The 25,113-nt window shown below is 33.6% G+C and overlaps 1 pseudogene; it reads right to left on the bottom strand.

The window, feature by feature from the left end:
- Nucleotides 1-18,694: 18,694 nt before the first annotated feature.
- LOC113920327 lies at nt 18,695-19,790 on the bottom strand (annotated as a pseudogene).
- Between the last annotated feature and the right edge of the window lie 5,323 nt (nt 19,791-25,113).

Raw genomic sequence — 25,113 nt, forward strand, 5'->3', positions numbered from 1 at the left:
TGGTGCAGCCACTATGGAAAACAGTATGGAGGTTCCTCAAAAAATTAAAAATAGAAATTCCATATGATCCATTAATTCCACTATTAGGTATTTACATAGGGAAAACTCAAAAGGATATATTTACCCCTTATGTTTATTACAGCATTATTTACAATAGCTAAGACATGGAAGCCACCAAGTGTTCATTAATAAACAAATATACAATGGAATATTACACAACCATAAAAGGGGAAAAGATCATGACATTTGAGACAATATGGATGGACCTAGAGGGTATAATGATAAGTGAAATAAGACATACTGAGAAAGACAAATACTGTATGATTCCACTCAAAAAGGGGATCTAAAAATAATGAATCAACAAACAAAAGCATAATCGGAACTATAAATACAAAGAACAAACTGATGGTTGCCCTAAGGGAGGGGTGTGAGGTATTGGGCAAAATGCATGAAGGGGAGAGCGAGATACAGGCCTCCATTTATGGAATGACTAAGTCAAGGGAATTAAAAGCAGAGCATAAGGACTATAGTCAATGATATTGTAATGGGACAGATGGTAGTGACACTGTGATGAACACAGCCTAATGCATAAACTTGTCAAATCACCTGTCATAGCATAAAGTATAAACTTGCCAAAAACTAAAATGAAGCACTGTGTTTTACTATACTCGAATTAAAAAATTAAAATAGTAAAAATAAATATGTGACTGACATTATATTTCTATTGGAAAACACTGATGTAGAATGTTAAATAGTATGTTCTTATTATAGTCATTTCAATAGTTAGAGACAGCATTAAATGTCATAAAAACACTTAGTGATTTTTGTTTCCAACTAAAGTATTAATAACCTCTTATGGCACTTAATACATAGATTGACTTATAAAGTTTTAAAAGAATCACTGTTATGTGTCTTGCTATATGTGTATCCTAAGTCCATTATTTTCACAATATAGAATGGATTAACACAACTAAGAAAGATTTCCTATAAAATATTCCTATACATTGATTTTTTTAATTTTATTAATTTTCAGAGAATGCTTGTAATGCATTCTTCCATATAAGATTCTCACAATTAGAATTTTAATAAGTTATGGTGCTCTAAAATAGGATGCTGTAATATTTAGGGAAAGTGAAATACCTGCATGAAGTACAAAACAAAAAAAGAGGTAATCTCTAATAAAAAGTATATATATCCTATTTTATATAAATTATTCCAAATTATGAGCATTGAGGATATATAAAATGTTTAATTTTGTAATTCCATTTAGTACTTTTCATTACTCCTGGGCTTAGCAGATAACATTTAGTAGTTTAAAGTTTTCATAAGGTGTGAATTTTTACTAGGTATGTTTTACACTTCATTATTTTATGGAAAAAAACCTTCATTATATGTAGGTGTATATATGTAAATATAACACAATGTATACACATATATAACTATTTTATTTATTCATGAAACCGATATGATATTTGAAAATTAAATCTTCAAATATCAAAAGATAAAGAAAAACATTCATCTGAATATTTTTGAAGAGACATGTAACAAAAAAAATGACTTTTGCCAAGGAGTAGACACCCAATTTTTCTCTGAAGGAAACAGACATTTGATCACAATCAAATGCATACTTTAAAAGTGTAGCAGTTAGGGTATGAGATATTAATATAGATTCTTTTCTAATTGACCTGCATGATGATTGGTCAGGTTTACTTCAGTGCTCTCTTCGGCAGCACATATACTAAAAATTGGTCAGGTTTACTTCAGGGTTGACATAGTTTGCAGTTTTCCCTAGTACAACTAGGGAAAAGCACTGTTGAAAAAAATTAGGATGAAATCATTGCCACTGTGTAAATTCCCTTAGTTTTGGTTCATAACTAATCAAATTCTTGACAGCTGTCTTCCACCTATGAATTTATAAAAGTCACTCTGGAGTTTAATGCTTTTCTCCATTATACAAATGGTTTCGCCATCTATAAATTGGTATTAATAACCTTACCTAGTGTTTCACTGTGCAAGTTAAGTGAGATAATGCATGTAAAGTTACTTAGCATAATCTCCAGCACATAAAAAGCACAGAATAAGTGTTAGCTTTCACATAGCCAGCTTGCAACCTATTCTTGTAATCATAGTACAAAATACAAGAGAGTATCTTTCATTTTATGAAGGCATTGGTAGGCTAATTTTATTTTTAGGAAACATTTCATATCTACTTTTATGCATGTTTGGTTTCACTGGAATATCTATGGAGAAACCATTTTAAAATCATTTATATATTCATGATTTGAACGTTAGGGTAAAGCATGTGAAAGAGCTGGGTTAATTTAGCTTCTCATTCCAATATATCTATTGAAAAGAAACAATCTTTAGTGTATAAAATAGAGCCTTTGGATAGATGAATAAATCTAGTATTTGACGAGAATAAATTTGAATCCCTTTCCTTGACATATTGTCTGCCACTCCTTTCTGAATGGAAGATAGCTTTCACATTTATTGGGAAGCTCTAATTTAAAAATTTTCAGAAAGTCTGTATATTCCTGGAGAAACTAACTCCTGAGCACCATAATGATGAAGGTAATCTCACCTCAGAAAACTCAAACCCTGGATTTTTCATTTCAAGCTGTTCACAACTTGAGATTAAGAGCTGTTGACGCACAGAAAATGCTTCATCTTACCCAACTAATTATTTACTACCTACTGTGGGTTACGCAGTGTACATTAGAATATATATTTTGGCTACTCAGACTTATTTTTCTTTCAATTACAATTTTATCTGTGTTCCAAAGGACTCAGCTTTCAATTAAGTAATGTCCTGTTACATCTTTATGTGCACTGTTGTTTTTTGTTGTTGTTGTTGTTTGTCTGCTTATTTGTTCATCCCCCCCCCCCTCTTTTAATAGACAGGGATAGTATTTATCACTTTGAGTCTCCAGAGATTTTTTTTTTTGTACGTATAGTATTTCAAAATACATGGAATTGACTTTCTTATCTTTATAGAGGTAAGTGAATTGCTGCAATCATGAAGTAATTAGCAACTCAGTTTGAACTAGTCACTATTTTCTAACTTATGTGATAAGCACACAGTTCTACTTTTGCTTAAATGTATTTTTCAAACTGCTCTCCCCTTCATCATCAATCCTACTGTCACATATCAGACTATAATCTTCTCCTATAAAGCCTTAATCAATTTCATCTCAAGAGGTCTTCCCTGCTCCGTCTGTGCTATTTTATACCTATTAAATATATTGGTATATAATCCCTTTCCTCCTTCTTATTCCCCAAATTATAATCTTAGATTAGGCAAAAGCTTTTATTAAATGAGACCAAAACCAGAAACAATATATGGAAGTTGATATGTCTAGATACATATTTTTAAATCCTCTAAACCTCTCTCATAACAAAAGCAAAAGATGAATGACATACGGGAAAAAAACTAGACGCAGTGCATGCGGTATGAGCTGATATCCTTAATTTACAATGAATGCCATGAAAGAAAGAAAGAAGAGGTGGTAGGGAAACATGAGAAAGATTTGTCAACTAGATATTAAAGTAATGGGGATGTGAATGACAATACCTGTGTTCTTTCCTTATCACGTAATCTTATCTGCTTGGGTTCAGTTAATCTTTATAAAACCCTACGATGTGTGTGCTGTTATTCCACTTTACATTTGAGGAAAACGAGACTCAGAAAGGTTAAGTGATTTGCCAAACTCATCATGTTCCAGTGAGTTCGTGTGCCTGGGACTACATGATTGTTCAGGACAGGCCAGGGTTCTGAGATATCTTTAGGTTATGAGTGGTCAGAAAGCGTGAGATATTGTAGAGATGTTGGTTATATATATATATATATATTTAACGACACCAATTTTTGAAGTTCATTGTCCCAGAATGCTTGGTTGGAGAGAGGGTATAATTGGATGGAGGAAAAACATCAACTTATAGAACCTTCCAGGTCTGTCTTTCCCTGGTCTCTTGTTTAAAGAGAAGGACATAAAACTTTGCCCCTCTTTATAACCAGAAGCAACAGAAAGACTGGCGATAGGTAGGCAGGTAGGTAGATAGACAGATTCTTAAAATATAAAACATATTTGATGGGATAACTCTGCTGGCTGAGGTACTGTTGAATTATTTTAGTGTATGTTTTTTTTTTAAAGATTTTATTTATTTATTTATTTGAGAGAGAGAGAGAATGAGAGATAGAGAGCACGAGAGGGAAGAGGGTCAGAAGGAGAAGCAGACTCCCTGCTGAGCAGGGAGCCCGATGTGGGACTTGATCCCGGGACTCCAGGATCATGACCTGAGCTGAAGGCAGTCGCTTAACCAACTGAGCCACCCAGGCGCCTTTTAATATCAAAATGTCTCTTCAAATTTTGAGAATCTAATCCCTATTTTGTGGGAATTTCTAGCAGTCAGAAATTTAATGATATATTGAGATCTGCAATTATTTAATCATTAAATACTGTGTGTTTTCTCAAAATGATTCAGTATAATGTTACCAGATGACATTAATAAATAAATGAATGAGCAAGTACATTAAAATTTGTCAAGAAGATTATTCAGCCGTTAATATCTGCTCTGGTATTATACTCAGTCTTAATATTTTCTTAATTTTAGGTGATAAAAACTTGATTTATAATATTTTTAAATATTATTTTGAAGTTGACTTCCATATAGGTTACTCTTCCATATAACCAAATGATTTGACCTTATTTACTACAAAGTTTCACTTTCTTTCATACAGACACAAAAAGCAAAATTGTAACACCTACTTTGGCTTAGAACCTGGCAACAAATATCAGTTCCACCATCTAATTTCAGGGATTTCAGTGTCTACCACCTATACTCTGAATGCTCTCATAAAATTGGTTCGTAGTATATGAAAAGAAAACAAATAAGTGAGAAAAAAGTAAGACTAGAGCTCTGAAGACAAATGAAAACATTTCTTTTAACAGTAATTATTTTGATTAACCAAAATAAACAATAAAAAATGTATTTGACTTCGCTGAATGGAGATGTAATTCTCTCAGGGACATCCCTTATTTAATAGTTTATTTTGCCATTTTGCAAATAAACATTCTTCATCTTAAAAGAACTTCTAAAAGAATGTAGAAGATCTTTTGTATGTATTTGATACTATTTTAACAAAAAACAATGTTGAAAAAGTTTGAAGACATATATCCTCTTTCAATATTACCTTATAAAATTGTTTCTAATCAATCCTAATTTTGCTTTATATAATAAAGCTTAAAAAACTTCTGAAACTCTTTAAAATTAACTATCTTTAGACAAGGTTTATAATTATGAGTCTTCAAAATAAAATTCTCAAGTATTAACATATCATATCTAGTAGAGACCTGTAATTTACTCTGAAATTCTAATAATCCAGAAGGAATAGAAAAATCACAATGGATTTATTTTATCTACATCAGATATTTTAAAATTTAAACACATAATGAAGTAGCAATCTCATTTTATCAAATAAGAAGTATATTCAATTTCATTACAGATGGACCAGCCACTTAGTATTACCACTGGGTCAGGCATGCCGAGAAAGTTTAATTTTCTCTTTGTGTTCTGGGGGACTCCTTCCCCACCTCCTTGCACATCTGGAGTATTATAATCTTGTAAATGCAAAATTACATTATATTCCCTCTTCTGAAACTTTTTCTCAATCAAACAAATACAATAGAAAAGAGAGTTATAAATATTTCCCATGGCAACATCCCTCCAACAGCTTATCAGCTCACTATGGTGTCATACTGTCCAATAATCTCAACGTAAAATATCTTTACAAATGGGTCCTGTAGATTCTTTACACCATGAAAATCATTAGCAAGGATAATTAACTGAGACTGTGGCGATGAATAGAGCTGCATTTCTGATCAGTGTAATGAAGAACAGAAGCCACTAATTACAGATACAGAGCCTTGAAGCTACTGAGAAATGTAATTTAACATTGCTGCCCAGATTCCACACAGCCTAATATAAGTGCACAATTAAAATAAGGTCTTCCCACAGGTAATGCTTTTGGGATCATTCCAGGTGTAAGAAAACGTGCCCATCTGCACAAAGTAGCTTGTGATCTAGTAAATACAATGCCTTAAAAATTAAAAATTAAATCTGCCTAAACATTTTGTTAAGTACACCCATCACAACTCTGACCTTCTTCCAGATACTGTACACCGGTAATTTCTCTGAATTTTCAAAAGTTTATAAAGACTTCAGTCTTTATATGCAATCCAGAAACAGTGTAAGTACAACAAAACTATGCATCCATAGAACCCTTAGAATGGTCTGTTCCTTAGATACACAAAAGGCATTTGTTTTACTGCAGATAAAAGTAGCAAGTTGTAGAGCAGTGTTTCCCAAAATTACATGAGACTCTTGTTAAAATTCAGATTACTGGAAAGTACCCTAGGCAACCAGAATATATTCTCAAAGGAGAGGAGGAGCTGGGATAGTGATTCAGTGAGAGCTCCAGATGATTCTTACCAGCAGACAACTTTGCTGCAGTAGAAAGAAACTGAGTTTGGACTTTAATACTTGTTCACTAAAGGGTGGTGTTATATGGTTATATGGACTTTAATACTGGTTCACCCAGGGGTGCCTGGGTGGCTCAGTTGGTTAAGCCTCTGACTCTTGATTTCAGCTCAGGTCATGAGATCAAACACCATGTCAGGCTCCATGCTCAGCACAGAGTCGGCTCTTTTTTTTTTTTAATGTTACGCTAATCACCATACATTACATCATTAGTTTTTGATGTAGTGTTCCATGATTCATTGTTTGCGTATAACGCTCAGTGCTCCATGCAGAACGTGCCCTCTTTAATACCCACCACCAGGCTAACCCATCCCCCCACCCCCCTCCCCTCTAGAACCCTCAGTTTGTTTCTCAGAGTCCATAGTCTCTCATGGTTCGTCTCCCCATCCGATTTTCCCCCATTCATTTTTCCCTTCCTGCTATCTTTTTTTTTTTTTAACATATAATGTATTATTTGTTTCAGAGGTACAGGTCTGTGATTCGTCAGTCTTACACAATTCACAGCGCTCACCACAGCACGTACCAGAGTCTGCTTGAAATTCTCCCTCTCCCTCTACTCCTCCCTCTCCTCCCTGACTTGTGTGCCCTTGCTCTCGCTCTCTCAAATAAATAAAATCTTAAAAAAAATACCAGTTCACTGAATCCTAAATCTGTCATTTAATAGTTGTGTACCCTATTGAGAGCTATTTCTTCTGAGTTTCAGAATTTTTACTTGTAAATATGGAAATATATCACTTCATTGGATACATCTTACAAGTGTATATAAATTGGCTATTAATGTGTGTATACATAGGGCACATGCAGCAAATATCAGTTCTTTCCCACTTTCTTATTGCCTTTGAAGTTTTTTTTTCTTCAATAAATATATACAGTCTTACTGACAGTAAGGAAGTTATGAGAACAGCATCTGTTTCACAATGTAAAGCACCTCATAGTGTATATCTCAGACAATTAGTCTTATTATAAAGAAGAGGAGTAAATTCAAGAAGACAGCCTTCTATCATGTGCCTGGCCAATGCATCTGACGGTATCAAATGAACATATCTGCACAGACAGTGGCCTTCCTCTGCCATAGTTTTAGAATTGGTAGCTGGTGTATCCATTCTAAATCCAGAGAATTTTAGCATAAAGTAGGGGTTATCATCTGTTATATGAAATAGCTTGTGATAAAATTCTACTAGTAGCAAAAAAAATCCAAAATATATCAAGTAATATATAAAAGTTAAAACTGTTCATCATTAAAGAGTTATCATACATAATGTCAAATATCCAAGTATTTAGAAATAACTTCTCATGATTATTTTCATGAAGCACAAGAACATGTTTTGGAATCTACTACCATATTTTAGAATCAGACCAAAAAGATAATAATAGTAATAAAATGCTTATCACTAAGTTATGTTTTATGATTATCTTCTTGATTCTAATAAGATTATAATTGATATTATAGAGTCCTAAAAATCTATCAATAAGAAGTCATGATGGAAGGAAGTTTCCTCTTTAAAAAAAATTTGATCTTATTTCCAAAAAGTATAGTCTTCATCCTTCACCTGTAATCATATATCTGTGTACTTAACAAATATTTCTTGATGACACATATATAAGCCAATGGGGGTAATATAAAGATTGTTTAGATAGGAGAGGTCATAAGGATCTTCACTTCTACAAGGTAAACATTTTTACAAAAGGGTTCAAAGATTGACTAAGAAGGGTGTAACTACCCATGTGAATTCAGAGGACGGCTAGATTATATACACCTGGATGACCAGGCTGGGCACTATAACACTTCACAACTTATTTAATGGCATATGTCAATTCATAGCCAAATGAAGCCTAAAAATGCCAAAAGTATTTCATAGTCTTTGATTAATATTTATATAATTTCCTGAGGTACATACTCAATAGTCAAATTAAGCTCTCCAAAAACGAAGTTAAGCAAAAAATTAATAAATATCTTGAGTTATTCTTTAGCTCTTTTTTACTTAATATTTCACAATTTTAACACCAAATTATGTTTATTTGTTTTGACAATAAAAATTTCATCCATATGTGAAGCTGCTTTTCACAGTTCATCATATCGTTCACCTTTTATCCAATTGGTTAGTTTTCACTCTCACGCAAAAGACGTCTTCTTATCAGAGTATTATCTGCATTCATTTTTAATCCTACGCCTTGTAAAGAATGTATTAACTCAATAAACAAAGATTTTTGAACACCTACTTTTTGCCAGGCTAGGCCTTTGTGATAAGTTAGTGAACAAATCAACTCATGGAGCTTACCTCTTAAAAGAGAGTGATATGTAATAAACAAACAAATCCATATAACCTGAGACAGCAATAAATGTGACGGAAATGAGGGAACAGAGTAAAGGAGATCAAGAAGGTGGGGAAATACCATGTTAAGTACAATTATCAGGGTAGGCCTCCATGGAATAGTCCTATGTGAAGAAAAATGTCGAAGAGGTGAGAGAAAACAACCCAAGCAGAGACAAGGGCTGGTGCAAGGACCTTAAGGTAAGAGCATATAAAATGTTATCTTTAAGGGTGATTTTATTTAATATCAAAAAAACTAATAATAGAAATGAAACCTCTAAATCAGGACCCATGCAAAGTATGAATACAGAGGTTCTGAATGAAATTCAATTTATTAATTCAGGGCTTTAGGTCTCAAGTCAAAACATAAATGTCAATGTCTTTTTTTTTTTTTTTTTTAATTAATCCTACTGGCCCTCTTCCACCCTGGAAAGGAATCCACAATTTTCAGATATAGAAAAGCTTTTTCTTTACAAGTATCATGAATCTTTTTTGAAGATGGAAGACAACAGAGAAAAATGACAGGGCAATCAAGGCATATCCTGAACATCTGAAGCAATACAGGAACAGGACTGGAAAACAGAGTATCCCATTTCAGTTGGTTAACAGTGATGATATTCCTTACCCAGAGTCATTGATATTCCCCTATCATTCCCTGTCATGTAAATCCTTAAAAAAAAATCAAATTGCAAATTTTATAATTATTCTGCCTTCCTCCTAGACTCAAGGATTACTGCATGTCTATTTTTTTAATGAAAAAGTATTCTCCTCCAAAAAAATGAAAAATAAAGATAAAAATGAAAAGATGAGAAACAATAATACACTAGCCCTTCCTCATCCATGGTTTTGTTTTCTGCAGTTTCATTTACTCAAGGTCAACCGTGGTCAGAAATAGATGATCCTCCTACTGATATTATATCATCAAAAGGCAACATTAGGATAACGCCTACTTCATTCACCTCGCTTTATCTCATCAAGTAGGCATTTTATCATCTCACGTCATCACAAGAAGGGGAAGAATAGTACAATAAGATATTTTGAGAGAAACAGACAACATTCACACAACTTTTATTAGAGTATATTGTTATAATTGCTTTATTTTATTATTAGTTATTGTTGGTAATCTTTTACTGTTCCTAATTTATAAAACTGAACTTCAGGCTTGTATGTATGTATGGGAAAAAACATAGTATATATAGGGTTTGGTACTATCTGCAGTTGATTCAGGCATCCCCTGGGCCATGGTGGAATGTATATCTCCCATGAATAAGAGGGGACCACTGTAAAACGTTAAGGGTTGTAAATATTAACAGCAAACCTAGGTACCCAAGGTAAAGTAACTGAATTGGACATAAAGCAAAGCTGTGAGCTTTTAAGACAACTGTAAATAGAAAGTTTCAGGCTCTATCATTCTCACAATAAAAATAAGTAAGAGCATTTTCTGCTTTGAGCTTCAGTTCTTTTTTAAAAGTACCATTTTATATATGTCTATCTTACTATTGACCCATGGATGATTTCTATGACTATTAAAACAGAGAACACTACAGAGGTCTGACAATATTTCACTGCTCTTCAAAGGCTAAGAAAAGTATTTTTAAAAGTCCATATATGATAAAAAATTCAAATATGATAACTTAGCCCTGGCACATAGTAAATATTCAATAAATGTCAGCATCTTTCTCAATGCCTTAATTTTCTTCACTCATTCTCATTTTACATGTACAACTAATCACACTACTGTTTGGAGATTTCTATGAGGCTTTTCCTTGTGCATTAAAAAATGTGTTGAAGTAACATTTGATAGAAATTTTCTACGTTAACATCAATAGAGTACTGTTTATGCCCCTAGACACAGAGATGCAACACCTCTCAGAGACTCACTTATTACTGTTTCCAACTAGTTTATTTGTTGTAATTAAATTTTTGGCACTTAGCATTTTGAAATCTCAAGTTTAAACAATACAACAAGAAATTTAGAGGTACTTGTAGGAACACTGAAAAGCCTAGCTTGAGAAGAATGTGAAACCAGTAAGATAAAGATACCCCGTAAGGAGGAAGGAGATAAAGAAGACATAAAGCTAAAGAGGAGATTAGAGTCAAGGCTTCAATACGTACATTGAATCATTATGTGTATATCTGAAGCTAATATAATACTACATATCAATTAAATCTCAATTAAAAATAATAGACAAAGAAATTAAAAGTAGTTCAATTATCACTACCAAGCCCTTCCCTTCACCGTCTTTAATAGGAAAAAAAAATGTTTAACTTATTATTTCAGTCATTAATTGTACAGAGGCATTTGAGTTTCAGTTATATACAAAAAGCCAAAACATCTTTTTGAACACCCTATCTCATTCAATAATTGCCTTATGTGTTTTATATTTAAAATGCCTATGATGTAAAAAGATAAAAAGTTTAATAATAGAAGAAAAGAAATCATGAGAAAGGAAATAATAAATTTAAGATCAAGATTAGCAGATAGTAAGGCCTACACTGGTCTTGAGTAGGTGCAGAGACATACCAAAACGCTGCCTCTAACCTTCCTGGTGGTGAAAGCAAGCGGGATAAAGTTTAGAGATGCAGTATCTGTAAGATCAGGGAAGTGGGGAAGGAGCGGGGGCTGTGTTCAAAAGAGATATACCTTCTACTGATACTGAGGCCTGAGAAAAATGTCTCCTTTGGGATACTGTAAAGAGGAAGCTGTTCCATATATTGACTGATGTCCCCAATAACACTGACACAAAAGAAAAGCTAACAAGTTCCTTATGATTGTTTCTTTTAATGTCCATAACATAAGTTGGTGGTAAAATGCCCCAGTGCGATTCAGTAAAAGCAATTTTATCAAGGGCCAAGACATTGACATCCAAGTATATAGATCCCTGGTGGTCTCAAACCCAGATTTAGTCTATTGAGATCTAAGAGAAAATAACCTTTTTAGGTGTACAGAGTACATTCATCATGATAGGAAGAATGTCTTTATTTCACTCTTTCTAAAGTTACAGGATTAAAAATTCTTTAAAAAGGTAATTCCCCCAATTAAGCTTCAATAGGCGTAATGCCGTACTTCTGTAAAGTATGTCAAACAGCATGATGGTTAATGATCAGTTCTCCAAAAAGGGAATCACCGTGGGAAATTTCTGATTTGATTTTTTTCTTCCTGAGGCCAGAGCAGTAGTAGCATTTTTATCTGTCTACATTCTCTATCAAGGTTCACTTTGAAGATTTCAAAGGCAATGTTTGGGAAGTGAAAATAGCTCTCATTTTTATTCCTTTTCAGTTCAGGTCAGCATGTAAAAGTGGCAACCCTTTTAATCTCAGGGAAAAATACTTTTAGACAAACTATGTAGGTATTCTTTTTTTTCTGGGAATAAATTAGAAGTAATGTGGAGGAACTATTATAGATAATGCATTGGCACAGTAGGGCACTAAAAACAGAACGGGTGGGAATCATCATAGTTCTCTACCAATCTAGACTTTGTACGTTTAAGACATGGCACATTTAATGGAAGCCTTTGAGGGCAAAAAGAAAATTAAATTAATACACTCAAAGACAAAGAATCTGATTTTTTTTTTTTTAATAAGAGCTAGTTGACATATTGCCAGACACTATACAGTAGTGGACAGTAGTGGATTTATTTAGGATATTGATATTTTACATGAAATAGATTCTCATTATATGAACACACTTTAGTTCCAATCCTTTTCTTCCAGAATCAAGGGACTGCTGCTTTGAGGGGGAAAAACAAAAAAAAGGAGAACATGAAGATCATACAGCACCTAGTAGACGTTTCCCTGGCAACAACAATTTTCCATTCATCTTGCGGTTGCAGTGGTTTCATTCAACATCACCTCACTGAAAGCAGGGTGATGGAGAGGATGGAAATTATTAAGGGCTACCCTGGAACTAGGGAGTAATGTACTTTAAAGGGCCCAGCAACTAGCTTTAGTTTACCTAATGTATTCCCCTACATATCTCTTACTACTGTTTTCTTCTTAAAAAATCTTTAGAGAGAGAATTCCTTACAGTATGTGGTTCATCTAAAATTTTCAGATTTGCTTTTTATTACTAACAGAACCACTCTTCAGAAAATTCTTAGTAAACTAATATGTAAAGTTTTACAAGTTTATGTATCTTATACACATAACTAATTCCCCAGGATGGTATTAGAATTCTATCCTGTCACAACTGATTAGACAACATTTAATCTAAATAAACCTTTTATGTTTCAAATATAAAAGCCATTACTATAAAAATAATCTTATTGGGTTTCCATAGATATTATCTTAAATAATTCTTATACTTTCTGAATGGATTTTCCTGAATGCTTTCTAACTCTATATGCATTTTAAGTTAATATATATCCAAAATTAGATTAATCTAATTTGTCTAAATCCTAAGAGAATCTCAAAATCATATTTAAATTCTAGATTTTATAACTAGCCTGAATTTCAGATTCTGAAATCCCCAAATCTTTGAAAAACAAAATGTTCCCTAACTTACTTTATGGCAAAATCTGACTTGAATTAACTATGATACTGTATATGTATTCTCTATTAATCACATTTAGGTTGAATATTCATATAATTTACTGCCAAAATATGTGTTCATCCAGATTCTTCAAAGTATATATTACATATGCAATTTATGATCGTTCTGAAATACAAAAAATTCTGACTTCTGTTCCCAAGGTTTAGTGGGCCTAGAGAGACACATCACCATGACAGATAATGGATAATTTGAATATAAAATAAATAGTGTAATTATTTTAATTACACGAATAAAATAATAACTTATGAGTCCATATTGATATAAACAAATAAATAGGCAAAGAGAAAGCTCTCCTTACAATAGAAAGCTGAAATATATGTATTTATATATGATATTTATTTATATATATTTACTTATATATATTTATTTATATCTTATATGTAAATAATATAGTATATAATTATAATATAAATATATAAATATGTATAATTTAAATAACATACATAATATAAATAATATATAACAAAGCATACTGTTAAATACATATGTATAAATATATATATATAAAATTAGAAAATCATCAATGGTTGATAATACCTGTGGGTAAAAGTTTGATAAGCAATAAGATATTTACATAGTTTCAAAATATCTTTGTACTATTTTTTTAATAGATTACATAATAAAATATAGTAACTTTAGACTGAAGTAACCTAGTAGATACCACCTTAACCACCAAACTTCGCCTCACCAATACTGAAGTAAAACCAGAATCATTTTTGTCTTGATCTCATTTACTGAGAACAAAAAAAAAAAAATCACTCCTAGAGCACTCCCTGTTACAACTGTATAAAGTAAATCTGATAATGAAAAATTAGAAGATATATACATTGATGCATATTCTATGAAATAACTGATTTTTGCTTTTCAAAAAAAAATCAAAATCAAGAAAGACAAAGAAAAGCTGAGAAACTGTGCCAGGAAATGTCATTCTAGATAATATAATTTTGATAAGGATGGCCTGAAATGAAATTTACTCCAATCAAAAATAATTAGTCCTCAGTATTATCAAGTGTGTGAAAATAGTGCTAAATTTTAATGCAAATAAAATGAACATTCAACTCTAAGTAAAAGCAATAGGGGAATTATTTAATGAGAAAAGTTAAATTTCTTTTAACTTTAAATTATTTAATGAGAAAAGTTACTATTTTTTGGCCATTAACAGCTGGGAATGGTGGAAGGAAAAGAAGCAAATATACAAACGTAATGGAAGAAAATAAGAAGTAGTAAAAGAAAAGGAAATAAATTCATCTAGAAATAATCAGTCCTAGATATCCAGGAAACAACTGAGTTATCGTATTATGGTATAAAACATAATAAGTCTTAGTCAATAGAAAAAAAAGTGTGAAATAGTTATATTTAAGAAGATTTAAATGACTCATTAGGAATCAAAATGTTTAAAAGTGTTAAAAAATAAAGCAATTTTAAGTAAAAAAATGCACATATTATGAGAAACAGGCCTTTGGTGATTTAAAGAGCCAACATTTGGGTCTCAAATACATTTTTCTTTTTTCTTGTTTTTATTAACTTTATTTTTCCCCATTTTTAAAAATTCAATTCAATTTAATTAGCATATAGTATATTATTAGTTTCAGAGGTAGAATTTAGTGATTCATCAGTTGCATATAACACCCAGAGCTCATTATATCAAGTGCCCTCCTTAATGCCCATCACCCAGTTACCCCATTCTCTCTACCACCTCCCCTCCAGGAATTCTCAGTTTGTTTCCTATAGGTGAGAGTCTCTGATGGTTTGTTTCTCTCTGTTTTCATCTTATTTTTCCTTTCATCTGTTTTCTTAATTCCACATATGAGTGAAATCATATGATATTTGTCTTTCTCTGGCTGACTTATTTCACTTAGCATAATACCCCCAGCTCTATCCATGTCGTTGCAAATGGCAAGATTTCATTCTTTTTGATAGCTGAGTAATATTCCATTGTGTGTGTGTACCACATTTTCTTTTTTGATAAGATACTTCTGTTGTGAAGGATTTTATAATGTGACTGTCACGTCAGCTTTTTTTTTTTTTTTTAAGAAAATTAAAGGGAGAGTCAGGAGGATTTTCATTCTGCAATGAAATGGGGGAAAATTAGCCTTTAGCTATTACTTCTTCCTCTGTATTTCTTGTTATTAAATGATATGACCATCCACCAAGCCAAAACTTGAGATTGACTTTGTCCCCCAGAATCTCATTAAATCAGTCACTTAGACATGATTAGTCCTCTTTTCATTTATTGCTACATACTTTCTATTACCTTCAACCTAACTAAGACATCCTTAGTTCAAAATTTTATAATTTATCTAGTGGACTAATTCCTTACTTTCTAAATTAATTTTCTGGACTCTAACCCTACTTGATTCTTATTAATGTATTATCTAGAGGCATGACAGTCTTGTTTTTCCTAATTAAAAAAAAAAGTGTACTGATGCCTTTCTATTTAAGAACTCTCTTTAGTGGCTTTCCACTGCTTTTGGGATAAGGTTCAAACTGACTATCATGGCCTATAGTTTTGAAAAAAAATTCAATGTTTAAAAAAAGTAAAATTCAGATGCTTGAAATTTCAGTTATCCTATAAGACTTATATTCATATAGGACCACTGAATAGAGATGATGCATACTGTATTACTACTGCCACTGCAGTATAATAGTATTATTATTATAGTTATCCATCTTGGTTTCAGCAGAGGTGACTTTTTTTTTTAAGTAACTGTATTCTAGATATTAAAAAATCACTAGAAAAAAAACAGTCACTAGATGGGGAGATGTGGTGCTGGTAATGTTCTATCTTTTGATCTGAGTGTTGGTTATAAAAGTAAGTTCATTTGAGAAAAGTCACCAAATATAAAATTGTGGTTGTTGCAATTTTTGGAATGTACATTATAACAGTAAACATTTTTAAATTTGAGGATTTAGAAAGAAGATACATAGTATAAAAAAGAGAAAGGAAAGAAGAAAAGGAGAAAGATGTAGTAATACGTGCTCATTTCAATCAATAATGCCATAGAAGATCTAAATTTTCCTTGTATGATTATTAAGATGAATTATCTGAACAATAATTTTCATGAGATTCCTTTAGTAGCCCTCAAATTACATATATTTCTAATCAAGAGCAAAAACATTCCAAAAATTCTATTCTACATCTGTAGAGCTGATTTTATTTTTCTAATATATATATATTTTTTCAAACCATGCCCTTCAATATAGAAACATACTGAATTTGTCCATATTTATTTAGGTCTTTCCTCAGCCTTACTACTAACCCTGTGTCTTATTGTGAGCTCAGTGAGCTGAACTAGCTTTACACCTCAGGATGTTTACTCTGACTAATTTAGTTACTGATCTTCTAATGTCTCGTGTTTGGCAATAAAGTCCCAGTTGGAATTTCTAACCAACAGCAGTTTGCATTTAGTTTCTGAATCTCTGTTTTATAATCTTCCCTTCTGATTTCATGAAGACAATTGCTCCTAGGGATACCTGAACCTGAAATGAACTGAAAATACTTTACAGCTTTTCAACTTGCCAGCAGTAGAAGAAAAATTCATACCAATCTCAGCACTCTGAACAGCTGTTGCTATAAGGTGATGTTGCTAAAAATCCCAAAATAGAACAAGGCAAATACCATCCCTGCGAGGGTTCTACTATGTTTTGGAGATCTCCAGCTGGAAACTTAATTGTAATTTAAACAGAACAAACAGAAACAGCTTTCCTGCATCTATTCACCATACTTTTATTGAATTGGATAATATAATCAATAAGTCACAATACACTCTAATGTGGTACTATGTAATATTCTAGGAGCAGAGAAATTTGATCTCTGCTGCCTATTATTTCCATCTTCCTGCACTGCATTCTCTAAGATTTAGATAATATATTTCCCCATTCTAACCAAGTCTTTAAACACTTGCAATCTATTTCTTCTTTTTTGTGTTAGTGCTCATCAGCCAAAGACCATCAGGAAAACACCTGGGTTTATTCTTGTTCACAGAGAGAAAGGCATGGAGAAATGTGCAGTGTCTTGGTAAGAAGGTGTATTAGAGTTCCCAAGAGAAACAGAACCAAAGGACGAAAGAGACAAGACAGAATGGTGGATTATAGAGACATGCCCAGAAATAATATTTTACCAACTATCTGGGTATCCCTTAGCCCAAAGAAGTTGACACATAAAATTAACTATCACAGAGGGTATTAAAAAGAGCCTATTATACAATTTAGGTTTTGGTTGAGTTATTCGGTGAAGAGTTTTAAGGAAACAGGACTTTGGGCTGGTTTGTCTACTATCAGGAGGTGGGGGCAATTCTATGATTATCTCAAAAAATCTTATCTATGGAATGGATACTAAAGTGAGGCTCAATGTTATAATTAATTGAGAAACAGCAGTTGCAGGTGCCTGGGTGGCTCAGTCGGTTAAGCATCTGCCTTCCGCTCAGGTCATGATCCCGGGGTCCTGGGACTGAGTCCCACACCGGGCTCCCTGCTCCGTGGGGAACCTGCTTCTCCCTCTGCCTCTGCCTCTCTCTCTCTCATGAATAAAATCTTAAAAAATAAAAAAAGAAAAGAAACAGCAGTTGCTCATAGTAACTGGGGAAGGGTTATACCTGGTAGGTTGGTATGCTGCTACTTGGACAATGCTTTGTCTATGCTCACACATGATTAGAGAGTGGCCTCATTTTTGTCTTTATCCATGATGGTTACAGAGTGGTCTTACCTAATTTTAAGGTTCTGTGAAAAATTTTATGTTCAAAATGAGACGCAAAGACCTGTGAGTGCTAGGTAAGCTTCTAGCACTACCAAGGCCTGGCTGAAAGTCCCAAGCCAGGTCCAATATGCCTAGGGTTTGCTGCTTCCTCACTTGTTTCTGTTAAAGAATGTTAACAGAATGTTACATAGTAAAGTACAAAGTGTAAAAAAAAAATACACAAAATTTTGGGAATTTCTCATAGAGGTTTTTATTCGTTGATTTATTTATGTTTGTACTTAGTTTTGGAAGTGAAAGCAAAATTTTTTCAATTTCTTTTTAATCATATTATCTAGAGCATGCATGGTGGTTATACAGGAATACAATTTCTTTTAAGGCCTTCTACAATTATATTTTAGTTAAGAAATGTATATTTCACTGGTGCAAATTTGAGAAGCCTTATTTCTGGCCTGAGCTCTTCTTATGATAAATACATCTTTACCTGTTTTTATGTGGCCAAGTAAAGCACCAAAGGCCCTTGGTAGAACCCTTATTCTCGTCAGGCTGTGTTCTGTCTGAATGAGGAGTGTCATACCTCAGCCACCCCTCCAAAGCAGCTCATCTGGTAGCATATTTTCCACTACCACATCTTAATTCATGAACCAGGTATGCAATAATCTATATCCAGATCCTCTCAATGGCTCACTCAAAGCAATGGCTCCTCTATTCACATTGGTTTTACTTGGGTCGCGATATTTTCGACTGTCAAGTGCTAGAGGGCAAAAGCTTCATTCACCTCTACCATATCCATCTCCTTAAGGTCCAGTCTTGTTTTATTTACTGCCTCATTGATAGCAGGGACAAGCCCAATATCCATGATCAAGGGATCCCATCCAGACACAAAATAGCCCATAATTCTTGCCAGTGGTGTGACGTTGTTTCTTTGCCGGCAATTCACTAGCTTTGAAAGTGCCAGATATTCCCAGTGCACTCCCTGAAGTGATGGTCCCTTCTTTCATGAATACTGGAGGAAGTTTATTTAACTGCTCCAGGCTTGTTCGGAGCCCAGCAGGCTCATCTACTTGCACTGCCTGTATTCCTTTTTCTGTCCTCACCTCAGTTGGTAACTTCTCATTATTAAAGTAACCAGCATCATTAGCAGCTTTCCACTCTGCTGTGATTACAGGGCATATTTGTTACATTCTTTTCTGCTACTTTTATGTTCTGCAGCAAAATTCTCTACAGTAATTCCCATGGGAAATTGGACATATTGATCTGTTAATGTTGCTCACAAAGACACTTCCAGCTTGAGAGCATTTCCAAACTTGGTTCTAAAACGCATGTTTCTGACACAGTAGAGAATCCGGCTCATATTTTTGGCTCCTCCATACAATACAGCTTCAGCATCTTAAATACAAACTTCCTGACATTGATTCACAACGGATGAGAAAGCAGAGCCACAGAGCCTGTTAATGGTGAGAGCTGAGGTTTCTTTTGAGATACCCATACTCAAACCAACATGCCTTGCCAAGTATATAGTATCGGAAGAACCATTTGCTTGTTTATTATAAAGCATACAACTCAAGTGCAGACAAATGGAAGACACACAAATAGCAAGGTATGGAGAGGCGGGGAGTGTGGGTTCTGTGCCCTTCCCAGCACACCATGCTCTAGGAGCTTTCATCTGTTCACCAACTTCAAAGCTCAGATTCATTTATTTCTCATTCATAACAGAAAGACTTATAAAAGAATGGAATTAATCTTTAATAGCAGAATTTTCCAAATTCTGGGGAGGATAGTATCATTTGAGTCAATGGGCTTCAATCAGGTTCAGCAATAAGGTTTATTATATGTGACTTTAGGATAGACAATGGATTTTTAGATATGACACCAGAAGTTGTAGGTAGTTTTAACATGCCTCCAAAATCTCGGCAAATATAAGTTCAGTCTCTCCTGTCCTGTTATTTTTTTGCACTTGGAGTTTTCTTTATATATAGTTTCTGAATAAGAAAAATTCTGATTTAGAGGAATTAAAAACACGTTTAAAATATTGAGATAAAAATATAATTTGCAGTGCCATTACCATGCTATACTTAAAAAGAGCTGTTTTATGCCAAATTCATAATACCTCTATAATAGGAACCATCTTATCTTACTTGATTGAGATAATTATTTGGTCAGTTAATTGAAGTAGTTTAAAGCAGGAAGCATAAACAAATGTACGCATACCTTAAAAATTTTATTTCAAGTTAAAACATATGCAACCACTGTATGATGGAAGGAAATTCTTTCCTGTAGTTTGCTGATCTATGTTCCAACTTCACAGAAAAAGACCTCCTAAGACCTCATCTGCAATATCTAGCAGTGGTTTCATCAGGAGAAGGAAGAGGTCCAACAGGTGTGGAGCAGAAGAAAGGTGCTTAGTAGTCATGGTTCTTCAGTCAGTACACTTTCAAAAGGGAATTGAAACCTTCAGTTAATCACAAAGATTATTTATGTGAAGACATATTAAGAGAGCTTCTGTGTGTTCTCTAAATGAAGACAGAGTCTGTTTAATTAATAGGATTTTGTTTATTATCTGCAAGGGGTTGTAATTATTTGTAAGTATCTCTAAAGCTTTATGCCATAAATCTTAATGCCTATTCATCAGATAGCAGGTTTTGTAGTAGTTGTTGCTGTTTTTCCCCTATACATCCTTTCCTTACAACACTATTGCATAGTAGTTTGGAAGATTAAGACTAGAAAGCAGAATTCTCAATAGCAGTTGGCTGTTCAGTTGGCTAAATATTTAGTTGGCCAAAATGTGTTGATATATACTTGTATATAAAACTTATAGACAATAAGGTTTACCTAGTATATGTGTGTGTGTGTGTGTTTGTGTGTGTGTATTTCCCCACAAACACCAATGATATACTGACATTCATCCGACTTGTTAGCTATGCTGTCACTCAAAACGGATATGACTGCTGTCTAATGACATCTGGCAGACGTAAACCAAGATTAGAGGATGGAGTGATCGGTCAGGCCTCCAAGCAGATCTGTGCTGCTTTCAATTCCAACCAATCAGTAACACCTGCATGTGGTAATCATTCTCCTTGGTTACAAGTGCTGGCAGAAGGGAAAGAACTGCTTTTCAAGCTAGAGCAAAACGAGCTAAATATAAATGTGAAAATCCTCTTCATAGTAAAATTTTAATCCCATTTTTTAAAGGAAGAAATAACAGAGCAGTTTTATTCATATTTTCAATTATTTTGTAGTAAGGTAGATGAAGCTTAAGCACACCCATGAAGGATATTCATGGTGCGGAGGTTATCTTCCAGGGTCCATGATAAGAATTCAAACTCCTGTCCAGGATCCAGCGTGGGAATTCAAACTGCTGGGCTGGTGCCCACACCAGTATCCTTTTTAGTTACTTGTTAGAGATGTGTGAACCTTTCATCTTGTGAAACTTGCCAACCTCAGGAATATTTTATGAGTTACCAGCTTTGCAACTTTTGCAGAATACATTCAAACATCACTTTTAGAGGCAGCAGGACTACAAATGTTTCTCCAAAGATTAAAAAAAAGGGTATAGAAAAAGGAAACCATGGAAAGAAAACCAGTAGCATGTTCACATTATTTCCCGGGAAACTCTCCTGTATTCTCTAACTTGAAATCAGGCCCTGACATAGGGGTCAGCAGACCTTTGGCCTCAAGTGATCATTCTCAATCAAATTTTTCTCCAGAAAAGCAGAACTTTTATAGGTAATATGCTTCTTCCATTTTTTTAATCAGTCATTTATCTGCCATTCTTGGGGAAAATAAGACACTATTTTATAATTTAGTATTTTTATTTCCTCTCTTTTCCAACAAATTATCCTTATTTAATCTTTTAACAAATTTTCATCTCAATATTTACTTAATAGATGATGAAATATGCCAGTTTTTTTTAAAATAAACTTCCAAAGATTGTGTAAAAAAACACACTATTCTTTTTTCAAATGTCCACAGTAATACATCATTATTTTTAGCCAAAAATAATGCCTGTGGAACCCTAGAAGGCATTATAGACAGCTGGATGTTAGATCTAATGAATAGGACAAGCCTGGCTTTAGACCTTGAATTAAACTGCTCTGAAAATTTGACCTGTATAACTAGTTCAGTGAGAAAGATTAAAATTGATTTTGGGAACAGATTTTTGGGAGCAGACCTACATAATTGGCCTTGCTTATGAAGAAAAAAACTAATTATAGAACATCTAGTACATTTCAGGGTCTCAGTGTCATGGATATTTTTATTTGCTACCCTGTATCCATTCTCCCTCTAGATATTATTTTAAGCAGTTTATGAAGTCTCTATGGGAATTTTCTCCTGGATTGTTCCTGAGGAGACCCAAGCCAAATAGCATATTAAATGATGAATGTCCAAAACCTATCTAACCAGAATAAATTTCAGAAATTTGGAGAATTTATATGAGAAATTACCTTTTTTCCTCTTAAACTAAGAATTTAGGAGCTGTAGCCATCTTGCTACCAGAAAGTCTGAGGTAACTGTTCCAATTTACTAGAAATGAAGTTGAGATAAGGTCAGAGAGAAACCAAGATCTGGAATATTGTTTAAGCCACTGCATCAAGCCTGATCATAAGTCACTCCCTGTATTCACAGACTTTTCAACCAATCAAGCACCGCCATAGAAGGCCATAGAACAGCTGACTGCACCATACTGGTAAACCAAGTGGCCAGCAGAGGCAACAGCATCTAACACTTCCCATTCCCCACACAACAGAAAGGGTAGCTTTGCCAACTTGCCTCTGTTAGAGCACGCAACATTTTATGGGCATGTTGTTGTTGAAAGGGAGATATTGGTTGTTTTGTCTAAAAGGTAGAAAAAGAGAAATGAGTTATTGCTGCTTATCTTTTAGATATCATAACCAGTTAAAGTGAGAACAATATTCACTGCAATATGTCTCAAGTATTTCTAAATAAGAAAATGACTTAAACTGGATGAAACCACTGAAAATATAAATTAGAGTTTCATCCAACCTACCCAACTTACTGTAAAGTACCTATTAACAAATAAGTCCTTTAAAAATGATAAATCTGCAGGGCGCTGGGGTGGTTCAATCATTAAGTGTCTGCCTTCAGCTCAGGTCATGGTCCCAGGGTCCTGGGATCGAGCCTCGCATCGGGCTCCCTGCTCAGCCAGAAGCCTGCTTCTCCCTCTCCTACCCCCCCTGCTTGTGTTCCCTCTCTTGCTCTCTCTCTCTGTCAAATCAATAATAAAAATCTTTTTTAAAAATGATAAATCCGGTGATAAATCCGGGAAAAGCCTAACCAGACAGGATGCCAGGCTAATAAGCATAAACTATGACTGTCCTGGAAAACCCATAAGAGAGGAATTTTTCTAGCTAGGAGGAATTATAAAACTGAAGGATGGGTGAGGTAGGTACAATGACCTTTAGCTAATATGTTACAAAAATATGACTTTGTTAATTCACTCAATAAACATTCTTCTGTGGAATATTATGCACCACTAAGATACATCTTAATATTAAAGAGATGACCAGAATAAAATTTCTCACCCTAAAATAACACACATTCATCAATGGAGAAAGACATGTTCACAAATGGTTACAACACAAACATTACAAAGTAAGGTACCGGCAAGGTGTAACAAGCTCGCAGGATATTGACCACCTTGTTCTTCTCTTTGGGGAGGTGGGAGAGGGAGTAACAAAAAAGCTTCAAAAAAGAGTACAATTTTGAGCTGCATAACAATGGAATAATAGATATTTAGCAGGCAACTAAGAAAAAGAAGTCTAGGCTTGAGTAAGGGAATAGAATACGGGGACGTACGAGGTCTAAAAGGAAATTGTGTATTTACCGGAAAGTACCAATATAAGCACTTGTCATAGGTGAGGCTGTAGAGTTTTTCTTGACTAACTAACTAGTTTAGTTAAAATAATCACACAGCTAATATTTATAAACCACCCCACAGTTCATCAAAGAATTTCACATACGCCACTTTATATATAACCATGCTACTCTTGTAAAGATACCATATAATGGTTTAGTAACTTTAGGTTGATTTTCTTATGAAAACATTAAAACATTAAATCCAATAATCCTTCTATTCTTTTCACCAAGATAAAATGACTAAGAATGATGCTGAAAGAAATTTTCATGGATAACCATGTCACATTTTTTCTGAATCCATTCCTTGGTAGTTTTTTAGCAAATTCATTGTTACTTTAGGACTTCTATGATCTCAACAAACTTATAAAGGTTCATTTTTATAAGTGAATTTAGTAAAAGATTTTTTATTTTCAACAAAAGAATGATTTAAATTCCGGAAGCCAAGGGTGGTATATTTTATTAACACTGGGGGAAAAAAACAATAGGAAAGAAATTACCTAAGGAATTAAGGAACATTTGATTCCCCTTTATAAAGTACAGTAGTTTCCACTTTTAGTGCTCATCTTTAAAATATAGAAGCAACCTCACCATGCAAATTTTATGCATAGAACTGTAAGATGTACAACTTTCATTGATTCTCACCTGTATGCCCAGAGAGCCAAGAGAGTCCTTTCACTTAATTAAACCAAATGAAATTCTAAAATAAATTTAGAAATACTTACCTTCAAAAGAATAGAGGTATGTACTTCTCTCTAAAACCTCTGCTTGCCAACTTTTTCCCTTTAGTTAGGCAAGCACTTACATTATGTCATTAAAATCTTTCTTTTACTTAATAGAAACTGTTCAATCTAGAGAGAGATATTTTAACCCAAATACAATATATTCTGTGTTCTTATAATGACCTACTGTTCTAATCGCTATTTTATTTATGGTGTAGTTTGTTTTTATTCTAATACATGGCATTAATGGTCGATATTTTAAATGTCTGCACCATTTAGTACATAATTAATTACATCATCTTCCCCCTACTCTCTCAAATGAGTTAAGTAGAAAGGAAACATTTAACTATTTATGATCTATGTAGATATGTAGCATAGTGTGGAAAGTTGGTAACACCCTACTTTTTAGTTCTATTAGTTTGC

Source organism: Zalophus californianus, chromosome 3 (genome assembly GCF_009762305.2).
Source record: "Zalophus californianus isolate mZalCal1 chromosome 3, mZalCal1.pri.v2, whole genome shotgun sequence".
Classification (NCBI taxonomy): Eukaryota; Metazoa; Chordata; class Mammalia; order Carnivora; family Otariidae; genus Zalophus; species Zalophus californianus.